The sequence below is a fragment of the Scylla paramamosain genome, chromosome 1 (genome assembly GCF_035594125.1).
Source record: "Scylla paramamosain isolate STU-SP2022 chromosome 1, ASM3559412v1, whole genome shotgun sequence".
NCBI classification, from domain to species: Eukaryota; Metazoa; Arthropoda; class Malacostraca; order Decapoda; family Portunidae; genus Scylla; species Scylla paramamosain.
In genome coordinates, this window is record NC_087151.1 from 21,397,174 (window position 1) to 21,414,467 (window position 17,294).

Sequence of the window (17,294 nt, forward strand, 5' to 3'; positions counted from 1 at the left end):
GTGTGTGTGTGTGCTATTTGATACGGATGATTTGATAATCGTTTCATTGCAAGAATTGTGTTGTGTTTCCAGTTTTTTTTTTCTTTTTACTCATGTTGTTATTGTCATTTTAAGTTTGTTGTTGTTTTCTTCGTTAACTAAGTTTTATCATTGATGATGAAAATGTAGTTGCTAATGATGACGTTCTTTGTTGATACTATTATTGTTGTTGTTGTTGTCGTTGTTGTTGTTATTGTTGTTGTTGTTGTCGTTGTTGTTGTTGTTGTCGTCGTCGTTGTTGTTGTTTTTGTTGTTGATGTCGTTGATGTTGTTTTTTTGTTTTATTTTGTTTTCTTTTTTTTTAAGTAAGAGTGACACTGGTCAAGGGCAATCAAAAATTCGAAAAAGGCCCACTTGAGTGCCAGTTCCCAAACCGAGGTCAAAAAGAATCATCCAAAATTGGAGGAGAGTGTCTTAAAGCCTACTTTGAAAGAGTTCAAGTCATAGGAGGAAGGAAATACATAAGCAGGCAGAAAGTCTCAGTGATGAATGACTGAGAATACTGGTAATCTTGCATTAGAGAGATGGACAGAATAGGGGTGAGAGAAAGTATAAAGTTTTGAACAGCAAGGACGCGGGAGGAGAGGAGGCATGCAGTCAGTAAGATCTTAATAGCATTTAGCGTGAAAATAGCATTAGAAGATATCAAGATATGCAACATTGCAGCGATAAGAGAAGGGCTGAAGACAATCAGTTAGAGAAATTGATAGGACGAAAAACTTTTTATTTCACCCTGTCTAATAGAGCGGTATGAGTGGAACCTATACATGGTTGGAACTTCTTACATGGATTGATAATGGCCCTCTATATGTACATGGTCAGCAGCTTATGATAGTATATATATATATATATATATATATATATATATATATATATATATATATATATATATATATATATATATATATATATATATATATATATATATATATATATATATATATATATATATATATATATATATATATATATATATATATATATATAAAGTTCTTTTTCTCTTCTTACATTATAACTATTGTAATTATTACATGTATTATTATTCATCACTTATTCATTTATTTATTTAGTTATTTATTTATTTGCTTACGGGACGTTACTCGTTTTTATTTTATTTGTGGGTCTCAGTTGGCGTCTTCCCTTGCGCGCCCACTCAGTCACAGCTTGACACCTGCCCACATCCCCTCCCCGCGGCCCAGTTGGTTACGTGGCTCTCTACTCTTCTGTACCATTATTAATATATATACAGTAGCTGTTCTACTTGTGTTTTCGTTCACTCCTGGGAACACATGGACAATACTACGCCCAAAAACAAGTTGTGGGAGGGGGGTGAGAAAAACTGGCGGGGACGACTCTGAATGCCTAACTTCATATAAGCTGTTTTAGCTAGAGAAGAGATGTGAAGTTTCCAGCTTAGATTATTAATGAAAGACAGACAGAGGAAGTTAAATGTAGCAGCAGGGGACAGCTGAGTGTCAATAAAAAAGAGGGGATAGTTATCTGGAACGCTCTGTTAAGTTGATATATGAAGGAATTGAGTTTTTCAGGCATTACTCTACCCCAAACAGAAATTTTAAAGAAATTAGAAGTCTGGCGTAGTGTGGCTTCCCGACGTGAGCTGTTTAGCTTCTAAAGGGTTTAACATCTACGAAAATACGTAGGAAAGTGCATAGTGGTATCAGCGTAGAAGTGGATAGGACAAGAATTTTGTCTTAGATCATTAATGAATAATAGGAACACCACTGTTAATACGTAGACTTAGGAGAAGAATAGTCTCCGCCTACAACAGCAACAATAAAACGGACAGAAAGGATATTTGAGGTGAAATTATAGAGAAAAGAATAGAAGGTAAGTAGGTAGGAAGGTAGTTTGGAAATTAAAGATCGTGCCATATTCTGTCAAAACCTTTTTGATATTTCTTAGGCAACAGCAAAAGTTTCACAAAATCCTTAAAAGAAGATGACCAAGACACAGTAAGGATGGCCAGTAGAGCGGCCATGACTGAACCCATACTGGCGATCACATGTATGGTCGTGAAATGATAGATGTTTAAGAATCTTCCTATTCAGGATATATTAAAAACTTCAGAGGGGCAGGAAATTAAAGCAATAGTGCAGTAGTTTAAGAGGTTAGAGCAGACACCCTTTTTACACTCTATTCTCGAACGTTAAAGACAACAGCCTCGCATGCAAAACACCGCTAAATAGAAACAGAAAAACATCCAAAATATGTATTTGAGTGTTTTTGAGCGTGTTAGATACCAAAACATCAAAATGCATTCTTAGCACCCTATATTGGGTAATGAAACAACATACCAGAAACGTGTCATTTGCGTGTTATTAGGCATATTACGCACAAAACTATATAAATATATAAATAAATAAATAAACATGGGAAAAAAAACCTATTTAAGAAAGTTAAACAATATTACAAAAATTGTGTCACTTTAATGTTTCTGAGCTTCTAACAAACCAAATCTATAAAATGCATATGAAACACCCTTTATGAAGCAACAGATCAACAATACCAAAAACGTGTGTTTTGAGCATTTTGCAGTTTACTAGGTAATAAAACAAAGTGGTTATTATTTGGAAATTAAATGATATTATGACAAACGTGTCTTATGAGTGTTTTTGGATTCTTAAGTGCTTAACGCAAAAACAGATTAATATAACTTTATATTGAAAAACAGAACATCATTAACAAAAACGTGTATTTTGAGTCTTATTCACCATATTAGGTGCCAAAACGCTAAAATATATAAAATGACAATATATGAAGAAACAACTACATTACTAAAATCCTGTATTATGACTTTTTAAACTTGTGAGGAAGCAAAACGTGAAACTGCATACAAAGTACACTATATTGGAAAATTAAACAACATTAACAAAAAACGGAGCTTTTGACTGTTTTCAATTTACGTAATAAAACAATAAAACGCATGCAAATCACCTTTTATGTAGAAACATAAATTATTTGAAAATAGTGTCTTTTGAGTATTTTTTAGCTTTTTAGGTTCCAAAATGTCAAAATGCATACAAAGCACCTTATATGGGACAATGCTATAACATTATCAGAAATGTGTCATTTGCGCGTTTTTTTAGTATATTAGGAACCAAAACGTTGGAAAGCATGTAAAAAAATCCTATAAAGGAAAAAAAATGGTATTACCAAAATCGTGTCTTATTAGTGTTTTTCAGCTTCTAATCTACCCAAACTCAAAAAAAGTATACAAAACACCTTTTCTTGAGCAAGAGAACAACATTACCAAAAAAGTGTGTTTTGAGCACTATTTTTTTTCAGTTTATTAGGTACCAAAACTCTAAAACACATCAAAAGTAGCCAATATAGGGAAAATGAAATATATCACCACAAACATGCCTTATGAGTGTTTAAAGATTCTGAGGGGCTGAAGCGCCAAAACATATTAATATTATTATTTTTATTTAATATTAATTGTTAGTAATATTAAACATCATCACCAAAAACGTGTATTATAAGTGTGATTCACCATATTAGGTACCAAAATATCAAAATACATACAAAGAACCCTATCTAAAGAAATAGAAAAACTTCAAAAACATTTTTTTTTTTTTTTTTGCAGTATGCTAGGTACCAAAATGCCAAAACACATGGAAATTAGCCAATATAGGAAAACGAAACGATAAAAATCACAAACATGTATTATGAGAGCTTAAAATGTTCTTAGGTATCAAAATGCTGAAACACGTGAATAGTACTCTATATTCAGAAACAACAATTTTACAGAAAAAAAAAAAAAAATGTGTATTGTGAGTCTTTCTCACCCCATTAGACATCAAAACGCTAAAATGCATAAAAAAAAAAAAAAAAACTTGTTTGGAAGAAAATAACTCTTTTACCAAAATCCTGTTTTTGAACTTGTTAAGTACCAAAACGTCAAAGTGCATGCAAAGCAAACTATATATGGAAAAAAAAAAAAACATCCCCATAAACGCAGCTTTTGAGTGCTTTTACGTACCAAAACGTTAAAACATATTCAAAACACCCGTTACTAAGAATGAAAAAGAACATCATCATAAAATGTATTTTGAGTATTTTTTAGGTTGTTACATACCAAAACGCCAAAATGCATGCAAAACACCCTATATAGGGTAATGAAACGACAATACAAGAAACGTTTCTTTTGCGTGTTTTTCATCATATTAGTCACTCAAACGGTAAAAAGCATAGAAAACTACCTCTATGAGAAATCTAAAAAAAAATCGTGTCGTTTGAGTGTTTTCATCATCTTACATAACATCTTATCTTACATAACAAAACTTTGAAAAGCTCTAAAACTCGTTCTGTAGAAGCAGAAAAGAATTATTAAAACGTGCGTTTTAGGTGCAAAGCAGCCTATACGGGGAAACTAATCGATATTACCACAAACATGTCTTATGAGTATTTAAGGTTCTTATAAGGTGAAACGCTAAAGCATATGAATATTACTGTATATTGAGGCAACATAACTTCATTATCAAAAAACGTGTATTGTGAGTGTCATTACCCATGTTAAATACCAAAACGTCATATAACAGTTTCTGGAGAAACAGAGCATTTAAAAAAAACGTGTTTTAGGTATTTTTTAGTTTGTTAGGTACCAAATTACCAAACACATGCAACGTAGCCTGTATAGTGAAACGTAACGATATAATCACAAACGTGTATTATAAGTGTTTTTTTTTTTTTTTTATGTTCTAAGGTATCAAAACACTAAAACACGTGAATTGCCCTCTATAGTGAGAAACAGTACAACTTTAACAAAAACGTGTATTGAGTTCTATTCACCATATTAGGTACCAAAAACGACAAAATATATGCAATGAAATATATATGAAGAAACACTTTTACATTACCAAAAATCTATATTAAGACTGAAATTGTTACATATCAAAACGCATCAGAGCATTTAAAGCACACTATAATAGAAAAGAATACATTACCAAAAACCTAACTCATGGTTTTTTTTTTTTCAGCTTCTTAAGAACCAAAACGGTAAAAAGCATGCAAAACACCCATTATACAGAAACAAAACAAATTCTTGAAAAAAGTGTATTTTGAGTGTTTTTTGAGCTTGTTAGGTACCAGAACGCCAAAATGTAAGCAAAGCATCCTATGTAGGGTAATAAAACGCTTTTACCAAAAACGTGTCATTTGCGTGTTTTTGAGCATATAGAACACAAAATTGCTAAAAATCATGGAAAACATCCAATATAGGAACCCTGTAAACAATATTACTAAAATCATGACTTTTGTGTTTTTGAGCTTCTTCCGTACCAAAATTCTAAAAATGCATACAAAACGCTCTTTGAAGAGGAAAATAACATTACCAGAAACGTGTGTTTTAGTGTTTTTTTTTTTTTCAGTTCATTAGGTGACAAAACGCCTAAACATATGCTAGTATGGGGAAACTAAAAAATATTACCGGAAACGTGTCTTATGAGTGCTTTTTTTAAGGTTCATAGGTGCTGAATCCCTAAAACATATGAATGTTTCTCTATCTTAAAAAGACGTGTATTATGAGAGTGTTCCATCATGTTAAGTATCAAAACACAAAAATACATAAAAAGAACCTTTTCTAGAGATAGAGAACAACATTTCTAAAAACGTGTGTTTAAAGTGTTATTTATTTGCTACCAAACCCCAAAACACATGTAAAGTACCCGAAAGAGGGAAACGAAACGATATAATCAAAAACGTAAATTATGAGTGTTTTTGATGTTCTTACCATCAGAATGCTAAAACACTTGAATAGTAACCTATATAAAAAAAAAATACAAAAAACATGTATTGTCTTATTTGCCATGTTAGGTACCAAAAGGCCAATACACATACAAAGAACCGTTTATTAAAAAAAAAATATATATATTTTCAAAAACCTGTATCATGCAAACCACACTATTTCGGAAAATAAAATCACTAAAAACATGGCTCTTTTTTTCACCTTCCTAAGTACCAAAACGGTAAAACGCATGTAAAACACCTATTATGGAAAAAAAGAACATCAAAAAAGTTTATTTTGAATTCTTTTTTCTTTATCTTGCTAGATACAAAAACTCCAAACAACATTTAAAGCACATTATTTCGGAAAAGAAAACATTACCAAAAAACGCGGCTTTTAAACTATTTTTTTGCTTATAACGTACGAAAACGCTAAAATGCACGTAAAACACCCTTTATGGAAAAAAAGAATTTCATCAAAAATGTGTGTTTTTTTTTTTAGGTAATAAAACGCCAAAATGCATGCAAAGCATGCATTATGGGTAATTAAATGACATTACCAGAAACGTGTCGTCTCCGTGTTTTTCAGAATAGTAGGCAGCAAACCGCTAAGAATCATGAACACCATATATTAGAAAACTAAACAACAATATCAGAATCTTGTCTTTTGAGTGTTATTGGACTTCTTACGTACCAAAACTCTAAGATACATGAAAACATCCTTACTGAAGGAACAAAAGGACATTATCAAAAACGTGTATTTTGAGTGTTTTTTTGAGTTTATTAGGTAGCAAAGCGCCATGGAAATATTGTAACATGGCAATTAGCCAATCTGGGGATCTTATGAATGTTTTTAAAGTTCTTTGGTGCTGAAATACTAAAAGATATGAATAATACTCAGTATTGGAAAAAAAAATAAATAAATAAATGAAAAATATGTCTATTATAAATGTGATTCACCGTGTTACGCATCGAAACGCCAAAATGCATACAATGAACACCTAATGGAGAGAAACATGAGAATATTTCCAAAAACGTTTTTTTTTTTTTCACTTTGTTGGGTACAAAAACGCCAAAACACAGGCAAAGTAGCCAATATAAAGAAAAGAAACGACATAGTCACCAACCTGTATAATTTATTTATTTTTTTACATTTTTTTTATTTTATTTATTTATTTTTATTTATTTATTTATTTACTTTTATTAATTTATTTATTTTTGTTAAATATCAAAACGCTAAAACACGAAAATAGTCCTCTATATTGAGGAACAAAACAAAATCAAGAAAAACATTCATTATGAATATTATTCACCTTGTTAGTTACGAAATCTGCAAAATGCATACAAAGAATCCTTTATTAAGAAACACATCCACATTACTAAACACCAGCATTATGACTGTTTTTTTTTTACTTGTTAGATAACAAAGCGCCAAAGCGCTTGCAAAGCATATTATATTGGAAAAGAAGACAACATTGTAAAAAACGTGGTTTCTGAATTTTCTTCAGCTTTTACGTAGCAAAATGCTAAAAGGCATGAAGAATACCCCTCATGGAGAAACAGAATAGCTTCACAAATAAACTGTTTATTGAGTGTTTTTGGGCTTCTTATGTACCAAAACATATTACTAAAAGCGTGCATTATGAGTCTCATTGACTATTTTAGGTACAAAAACGCCAAAATTTATACAAAAAACGTTTTCTGGAGAAACAGATAATTTTCATTAATTTATGTTTTAAGTGTTTTATAGTTTGTTAGGTCCAAGAACGCAAAAACTCATGTAAAGTAACCAACATAATAAAACGAAACGATACATTTAAAGCACTTTATATGGGGCGATGAAACGCCATTATCAGAAGTGTGTCATTTGCCTGTTTTGAGCATATTGGGCTTCAAAACGCTAAAAAAAAGCATGGAAAACACCTGATATGGTAAAACTAACATCATTATGATAATCGTATCTTTTGAGTGCTTTTGAGCTTCTTACATACTAAAACTCTAAAATGCATGAAAACTCCCTTTCCGGAGGGACAGAACAATATTGTTAAAAAATGAGTGTTTTAAATATTTTTCAATTCATTATATACCAAAACGCCTCAACATTTGTAAATTAAGCCGTTATGAGGAAACTAAACGGTATTTCCACAAGCATGTTTTATGAGGGTTCTTTATGAGGTTCTTAGGTGCTGAGACGCTAAAACAAATAAGTATTACTCTATATTGAAAAGCAAATCATTATTACTAAAAGCGTGTGTTATGAGTCCCATTGACTATTTTGGGTACAAAAACGCCAAAATGTATACAAAAAACATTTTCTGGGGAAACAGATTATTTCCAATAATGTATGTTTTAAATGTTTTATAGTTTGTTAGGTCCAAGAACGCAAAAACTCATGTAAAGTAACCAACATAATAAAACGAAACGATATAATCATAAACGGGCGTTATGAGTGTTTTTGTTTTTCTTAGGTATCAGGTAAACACGTAAATATTGAGGAAAAGTGCAAGATTACCAAAAACGTGTATTATGAGACTTATTCACCATTTTAAATATCAAAACGCCAAAAGGCATATAAAAATACTTATATGAAAAAACACAACTATATTACCAAAAATCTGTATTATAAATGATATTGATCTTCTTAAGTATCAAAATGCTAAATACCATGCAAAGCACACCATACTGGAAAAGAAAACAACATTACCCAAAAACTTTTCTTGTGAGTGTTTTTCAATACGCTAAAACAGATGGAAAGTATTCTTTATAGAGAAAGAGAAGAACTTCATCAAAAAAGAGTATTTTTGAGACACATGAAAAGTAGCCAGCATAGGAAAACGAAAACATAATCATAAACGTGAATTATGAGTGTTTTTAATGTTCTAAGCTATCAGAACGCTAAAACACGTAAATAGTACTCTATATTGAGGAAGAGAACATAACCAAAAACGTGTATTATGAGCCTTATACACCATGTTAGGTACCAAAACGCCAAAATGCTTACCAAGAAAATCCATATGAAAAACCACAACCACAATATCAAACACCTGTATTATATATATATATATATATATATATATATATATATATATATATATATATATATATATATATATATATATATATATATATATATATATATATATATATATATATATATATATATATATATATATATATATATATATATATATATATATATATATTTTTTTTTTTTTTTTTTTTTTCCTTACTTTTGAGGTACCAATATGGCAAAGTGCATAGAAAGCACACTATATTAGGAAGAAAAAAAAACTTTAAAAAGTGGCTTTTGTGTGTTTTTATCTTCTTACGTTCCAAAACGGTAAAAAGCATGCAAAACACAATTTATGGAGAAACAATAATTTCATAAAAAAGTTGATTTTGAGTGTTTTTGAGCATGTCATTAACCAGAACGCTTAGATGAATACAGAGAAACCTATATGAAGAAACAGAACAACATTACCAAAATATTTTTTTTTTAACCTGTTGGATAGCAAAAGACCAAACTGCATTCATAGCACACTATATTGGAAAAGAAAACTGCATTACCAAATATGTTTCCTTTCAGAGTTTTCCAGCTTCTTACGTACCAAAACGCTAAAATGCATGCAAAACACCCTTAAAGAAGATTTTTTTTTTTTTTTAGTTTGTTAGGTAGCAAAACGCCTAAATGCATGCATGCAAAGCTCCTTATATAGGATAATGAAACGACATTACCAAAAACGGGTGATTTGCGTTTTTTTTTTTTTTTTTCAGGATATCAGACACCAAAGCACACACACACACAAAAAAAAAAGAATAAATAAATAAATAAAGATATAAAAATAATATATTGAAAAACAAAACAATATTATTAAAATTATGTCTTTTCAGTGTTTTTAAGCTTGTTACGTACCAAAACTCTGAAATGCATTCAAATTAATCTTTCTGTAGGAGCCTAACAACATTATCAAAAACGTGCGTTTTTAGTAATTCTGAGTTCATTATATACAAAAATTCCTATACAAATGCAATGATGGGAAACGAAAAGATATTACCACAAACCTGTCTTATGAGTGATTTTAAGGTTCTTAGATGCTAAAACGTTGAAACAAATTAATAGATATTACACAATATTAAGAAATAGAACATAGTCATCAAAAACGTTTATTATGAGTGTGATTCAACATTTATGATATCAGAATGATAAAAATGGATACAAACAACCCTTCCTAGAGAAACAGAACAACATTTCCAAAAACCTGTGTTTTAATCCAAATCTTGATGTTGTTTTTATGTGCGCAGTGACTTAACCTGCTCTCGCGCCCACGCTATCGAATCTTCAGAGTTTTCTACTGTCTGGCTACGACTACAGAGTCACTCTCAAACTAAATTTATCTGTGCTGAATTCCTCTCACTTATCTCCTCTGGCAATAAGAAAATTTTTTGCCTGCTTTATTTTCAAAGTGGAACACATTATTTCTTCCCTTTTACAGAGATCACCATTATTTGAGACTTCAGTGTTAACTCCAGCTTTGGCTTTCTTCTCACTTGACTGACCATCCTGGTGAAGTAGCCTTCAATTATGCTCCATGACCTAGTGTAATTGGTGCAACATCCTACCTGTATTCCTCGCCGTCCTCGAGATACGCCAGGTATTCTTGACATTTTCATTACCTCTAATCCTTCTGCTTATGCTGTTACCACCTCTTCTCAATTGGGCTTCTCCGATCACAATCTCATATCTGTATCTTGTCCTCTCGCTCCAATCCTTCTTTTGGATCATCCTAAGCGGAGGTGCCTCTGGCGTTTTGCCTCTGTTAGTTGGAAGGACCTGAGGAGGTATTTTGCTGATTTTTCTTGGAAGGATTACTGCATCCGTGTCAGAGACCCGTATCTGTGTGCCGAGTGCATAACAGAGGAGATAGTGTCTGACATAGAGGCAGGCAAACATTCCTCACTCTTTTTCTCGACCTAAACCCTCCAAACCTTTGTTTAACACAGCCTGTTCTTATGCTGTATATAATTGAGAAGTGGCCCACAAAAAAGCACTTAAGCCTTCCAACACCATAATCTCATGAACTTTATATGTCTGCCCGGAACCATTCCAAGTCTGTTCTCTAAGTAGCCAAAACTTCCTTCATTAAAAGAAAGTGTCAAAATCTTTCAAGATCTAAGTCCCCTCGTGACTTCTGGCATCTATCCAAAAACATCTCAATAACTTTGCTTCTTTTTTTTATCTCCTTTATTTCAAACAGATGGCACCATTGCTATCACATCTATTTCTAAAACTGAACTCTTCGCTCAAACCTTTGCTATCCTGTCTCTCCTCCACCCTCTAACTACTTCTTTTAACCTATTAAAATTCTTCGTAATAAAGTTTCCCATGCCCTCGTTGGCCTAAAACCTCGGAAGGCTTATGAACATGATGGGGTCCCCCTTCTTCTACGAAACCGTGTCTCTCTGCTGGCACCTTGCCTAGTGAAACTCTTTCAACTCTGCCTCTCAATATCTACCTTTCCTTCTTGCTGGAAGTTTACTTACATTCAGCCTTTTCCTAAAAATGGTGGGCATTCTAATCCCTCAAACTACCGTCCTATTGCTTTAATTTCCTACCTATCTAAAGTTTTTGAATCTACCTTCAACAGGAAGATTATTAAACATATATCACTTGACAAACTTCTATCTAATCGCCAGTTTGGGTTCTGTCAAGGCCGCTCTACTGGTGATGTGGCTTTCCTTATTGAATCTCGGACATCCTCTTTGAAAGATTTTGGTAAAACTTTTGCTGTTGCCTTATATATATTATTTTCTTTTTTAATAGAGTCTGGCCTAAAACTTTGATTTCCAAACTACCCACCTACAGCTTCTATTCTTCTCTCTGTATCTTCATCACAAGTTTCCTTTCTGACCTTTCTATTGCTCCTGTGGTAGACGGTCACTGTTCTTCTAAATCTATTAACAGAGGTGTTCCTAAGTGTACTGTCCTGTCACCCACTGTCATCCCATTACTCATTAACGATCTTCTAAACCAAACATATTATCCTATCCAATCCAACGCTGATGATACCACCCTGTATTTTTCCACTTCTTTCTATAGACGTTCAACCCTTCCGGAAGTAAACAGTTCACGCAAGGATGCCTAACTTTCGATCTCTCTAAAATTTCTGATTAATTGTTTGCATTAATTGTTTAATGCCTTAAAAACTCAATTCCTCCACCAATCAACTCAACACAACCTTCCAGACAACTATCCTCTCTTGTATAAAGACAATCAATTGTTCATCCCTTCTACACTGAACATCTGTTTTTTTTTATTTATTTATTTTTTTTTTAACCTAAACTAGAAACTTCAAAACTCATCTCCAGCTAAAAACGCTTCATTGAAGTTAGGTGTTCTGAGACTTCTACGACAATATTTCTCATCCCCCCAGCTGCTAAGCCTATACAAGGTCCTTATCCGTCCATGCATGGAATATGCTTCACATGTTTGGGGGATTCCACTAATACGGCTATTTTAGACAGAGTGGAATCAAAAGATTTTCGTATCATCAACTCTCATCTAACTGACTGGCATCAGCTTCTTTCTCACCGACGCAATGTTAAATCTTTAGCTACGCTCTACCGCTATTTTAATGCTAACTGCTCTTCTGATCTTGCTAACTACATGCCTCCTCTCTGTCTGCGGCCTCTCTGCACAAGACTTTCTTCTTTCTCTCACCCCTATTCTGTCCACCTCTCTAATGCAAGAGTTAACCAGTATTCTCAATCATTAACTCCTTTCTCTGGTAAAGTTTGGAACTCCATGCCTGATTATGTGTTTCCACCTTCCTATAAATTGAATTCCTTCAAGACACTTATCATTTAAGACACTTATGCATTTTTGACTGCCGCTTCGGAACCTGTTCAGGGACCATTGTCTCAGCGGGTTATTTATTTATTTTTTTATTTATTTTGTATATATTTTTTTGTTGGTGGGTGATTTTTATTGCCCTTGGCCTGTGTCCCTAAATAAAAACGTGTTTTTAAGTTTATTAGCTACCAAAATGCAAAAAAAAAAAAAAAAAAACGTACAATGTAGAAAGAAACGAAAAGGCATCCATCACAAACTTGTAATATGAGTATTTTTGATGTCCTAAGGTATCAGAAAGCTAAAACACGATAATAGTACATTATACTGAGAAACAGACCAACATTACCAAAAACATTTACTATGAGTCTTATTCACCATTTTAAGTACCAAAACGCTAAAATGCATATAAAGAGACCTATGTTAAAGAACAAAACTACATTATCAAAGTGCATGCAAAACACACTATATTGGAAATGAAAACAACTTTACCAAAAACGAGGTTTTTGAGGTATCAAAACGCTAAAACGCAAGCACAACACCCTTTATGGAGAAACGGAAACAGTTTATAAAAAAAAATGTATTTTTGAGTGTTTTTGAGCTTTTTACGTACCCAAACACCCTTTCTGAAGAAACAAAACGACATTACCTAAAACATGTGTTTTGAGTTATTTTTATTTTATTTTATTAGGTAACAACACGTCAAAATAAATGCAAAGTAGACAGTATAAGGAAACTAAACGTTATTACCACAAATGTCTCCGATGTGTGTTTTTAAGGTTCTTAGTTGCTGAAACACTAAAACACATAAATATTACTCTGTATTTTAGAAACAATATCTTTATCAAAAATGTGTATTATGAGTGTGATTCACCATGTTAAATACCAAAATGCCAAAATGCATACAAGTAACCCTTTTTTGAAGAAACAGAGAAATATTTCCAAAAACGTGTGCTTTAAGTATTTTTCAGTTTCTCAGGTACCAAAATGCGGAAACACATGCAAAGTAGCCAATGTATGGAAATTAAATTATATAATCACAAAAGTGTCTTATCAGTGTTTTTAATGTTCTTATGTATCAGAACGCTAAAACACGTGAATAGTACTCTATATTGGGAGAGAGATTAATATTACCAAAAAAATCTGTATTATGAGTCTTATATTCACCATGTTAGATACCAAAACGCCAAAATGCATGAAAAAGAAATCTATATGAAGAACCTGAACTACTTTACCAAAAATATGTATTATAAGTGTTTTTGAATTTGCTAGGTACTAAAACGTCAAAATGCATGCAAAGCACACTATATTTGAAATTAAAATAACATTACCGAAAAACGTGGGTTTTGATGGTTTTCAACTGTTTACGTGCCGAAACGCTAAAACGCATTCAAAACATAAGACTCATTTATGGAGAAATCGAACAACTTCATTTTAAATGTATTTTTAGTGATTTTTAAGCTTGTTAGGTAACAAAACTCCAAAATGCAAGCAAAACACTCTATATACAATAATGAGATGACAGGTCCAGAAACATGTCATTTGCGTGTTTTTGAGCATATCAGCCACGAAAACACTAAAAAAAACATGGAAAATACCCGATATAAGAAAATTAAAGAATATTACCAAAATCGTGTATTTTGACGGTTATTAAGCTTGTAACATACCAAAACTCTAAAATGGAAGCAAAAATACACTTCCTGGTGAAAAAGAACATTACAAAAAACGGATGTTTTGAGTCTGTTTGAGTTTATCAAAACGCCAAAACACATGGAAATATGCTAATATGTGGATACAATGACAGTATTACAAACGTATTTTACAAATGTTTTTGAGGTTCACTGGTGCTGAAACGCTAAAACATGTTAATATTACTTTATGTTTAGTAACAGAATGTAATTAAGAAAAATGTGCATTATGAGTCTTATTTACCGTGTTAGGCACCAAAACGACAAAATGCATAAAAAGAAATCTATATGAAGAAACATAACTACAATATCAATAACCTGTATTATGAATGTTAGGTATCAAAACGCCAAAGTGCATAAAAAGCACACGGTTACAAAAAAAAATTTCACCAAAAAAGTGTCTTTTTATTGTTTACAAACTAGTTACGTACCAAAACACTAAAACGCACGCAAAAAAATAAATAAATAAAATAAATAAATAAATAAATAAAAAAATAAAATGGATAAAACAGAACAACTTCATCAAAAGAGTGTATTTTAAGTGTTTTTTTTTCGTCTTGTTAGATACCAAACCTACAAAATGCATAAAAAGCATCCTATAACGGGTAATGAAACAACATTACCAGAAACCAGAAACCAGAAAACATTTTCTTGTTTTGAGCATACAAGGCACCAAAAAGCTAAAAGCATGGAAAACATCTCATTTGGGAAAACTAAACATTACTAACAAATCATATATTTTAAATGTTTTTGAGCCTCTTACGTACCAAAACTCTAAAATACATGTAAAACATAATTTCTGGAGGAGCAGAACAACATTACCAAAAAACTTGTGTTTAGTGTGTTTTATTTATTTATTAGGTACCAAAACCGCAAATCAAATGCAAATTAGCTGATATGGGAAAATAAAACAATGTTACCACAAATATGTCTTATGAGTGTTTTTAAGGTTCTTAGGTGTTGAAATGCTAAAATTTATGAATATTTCCATATTGAGAAACATAACATCATTTCCAAAAAATGTACATTTTACATGTTTTTCAGTTTATTAGGTACAAAATCGCAAACTAGCCAATATAAAGAAAAGATAGTAATTGTATAATCAGAAACATTTGTTATGATTGTCTTTGATGTTCTTAGGTATCAGAACGCTAAAGCACATCAGTAGCTCTATACTAAAGAACAAAACAACAATAATTACTATCTTAGGTACGAAAAAGCTAAAATGCATAAAAACATATATATATATATATATATATATATATATATATATATATATATATATATATATATATATATATATATATATATATATATATATATATATATATATATATATATATATATATATATATATATATATATATATATATATATATATATATATATATATATATATATATATATATATATATATATATATATATATATATATATATATATATATATATATATATATATATATATATATATATATATATATATATATATATATATATATATATATATATATATATATATATATATATATATATATATATATATATATATATATATATATATATATATATATATATATATATATATATATATATATATATATATATATATATATATATATATATATATATATATATATATATATATATATATATATATATATATATATATATATATATATATATATATATATATATATATATATATATATATATATATATATATATATATATATAAGCTCTATGAAGAAACAAAACTACATTACTAAAATACCTGTATTATGAATGATTTTTTTTTTTTTGTTAGGTGCCAAAACGGCAAAGTGCATTCAAAGCACACTATATTGAAAAAGAACACATTACCAAAAAGTTTTTTTTGAGTATTTTCATCTTCCTACGTACCGAAAACTCTAAAACGCATGCTAAACGTCCTTTTAGGAGAAACTGAACAACTTCACCAAAAAAGTGTATTTTTAGTTTATTTGCGCCTGTTAATTACCAAAATGACGAAATGCATGGAAAGCACCCAATATGGGGATATGAAATGACATTATCAGAAACGTGTCATTTGCGTTTTTTTTAAGCATATTAGGCATAAAAACGCTAAAAACAAAGGAAAAAAAACCTTTATTGGAAAACTAAAACAATGTTATCAAAATTGTGTCTTTTACTTTTTTTAAGCTTTTTATGTACCAAAACTCTAAAATACATGGAACATTACCCAAAACGTGTCTTCGATGTTTGTCAGTTTCTTAGGTACTAAAACGGCAAAACACACGTTACAGAAGATCATTAATGAATAATAAGTAGAGAGTGGGTGACAGGACAGAACCCTGAGGAACACCACTGTTAATAGATTTAGGAGAACAGTGACCGTCTACCACAGCAGCAATAGAACGGTCAGAAAGGAAACTTAAGATGAAGTTACAGAGAGAAGGATAGAAGCTGTAGGAGGGTAGTTTGGAAATCAAAGTGCCAGACTCTATCAAAAAGCTTTTAATATGTCCAATGCAACAACAAAAGTTTCACCAAAATATCTAAAAGAGACTCAGTAAGGAAAGCCAGAAGATCACCAGTAGAGCGGCCTTGACGGAACCCATACTGGTGATTAGATGGAAGTTTGTGAAGTGATAGATGTTTAAGAATCTTTCTGTTGAGGATAGATTTAGAATCTTTAGATAGGCAGGAAATTAAAGCAATAGGACAGTAGTTTGAGGGATTAGAACGGTCACCCTTTTTAGGAACAGGTTAAATGTAGGCAAACTTCCAGCAAGAAGGAAAGGTAGATTTTGACAGACAGAGCTGAAAGAGTCTGACTAGGCAAAGTGCAAGCACAGAGGCACAGTTTCAGAGAACAATAGGAGGGACCCCATCAGGTCCATAAGCCTTCCGAAGGTTTAGGCCAGCAAGGGCATGGAAAACAACATTGCGAAGAATTTTAATAGGTAACATGAAGTAGTCAGAGGGTGGAGGAGA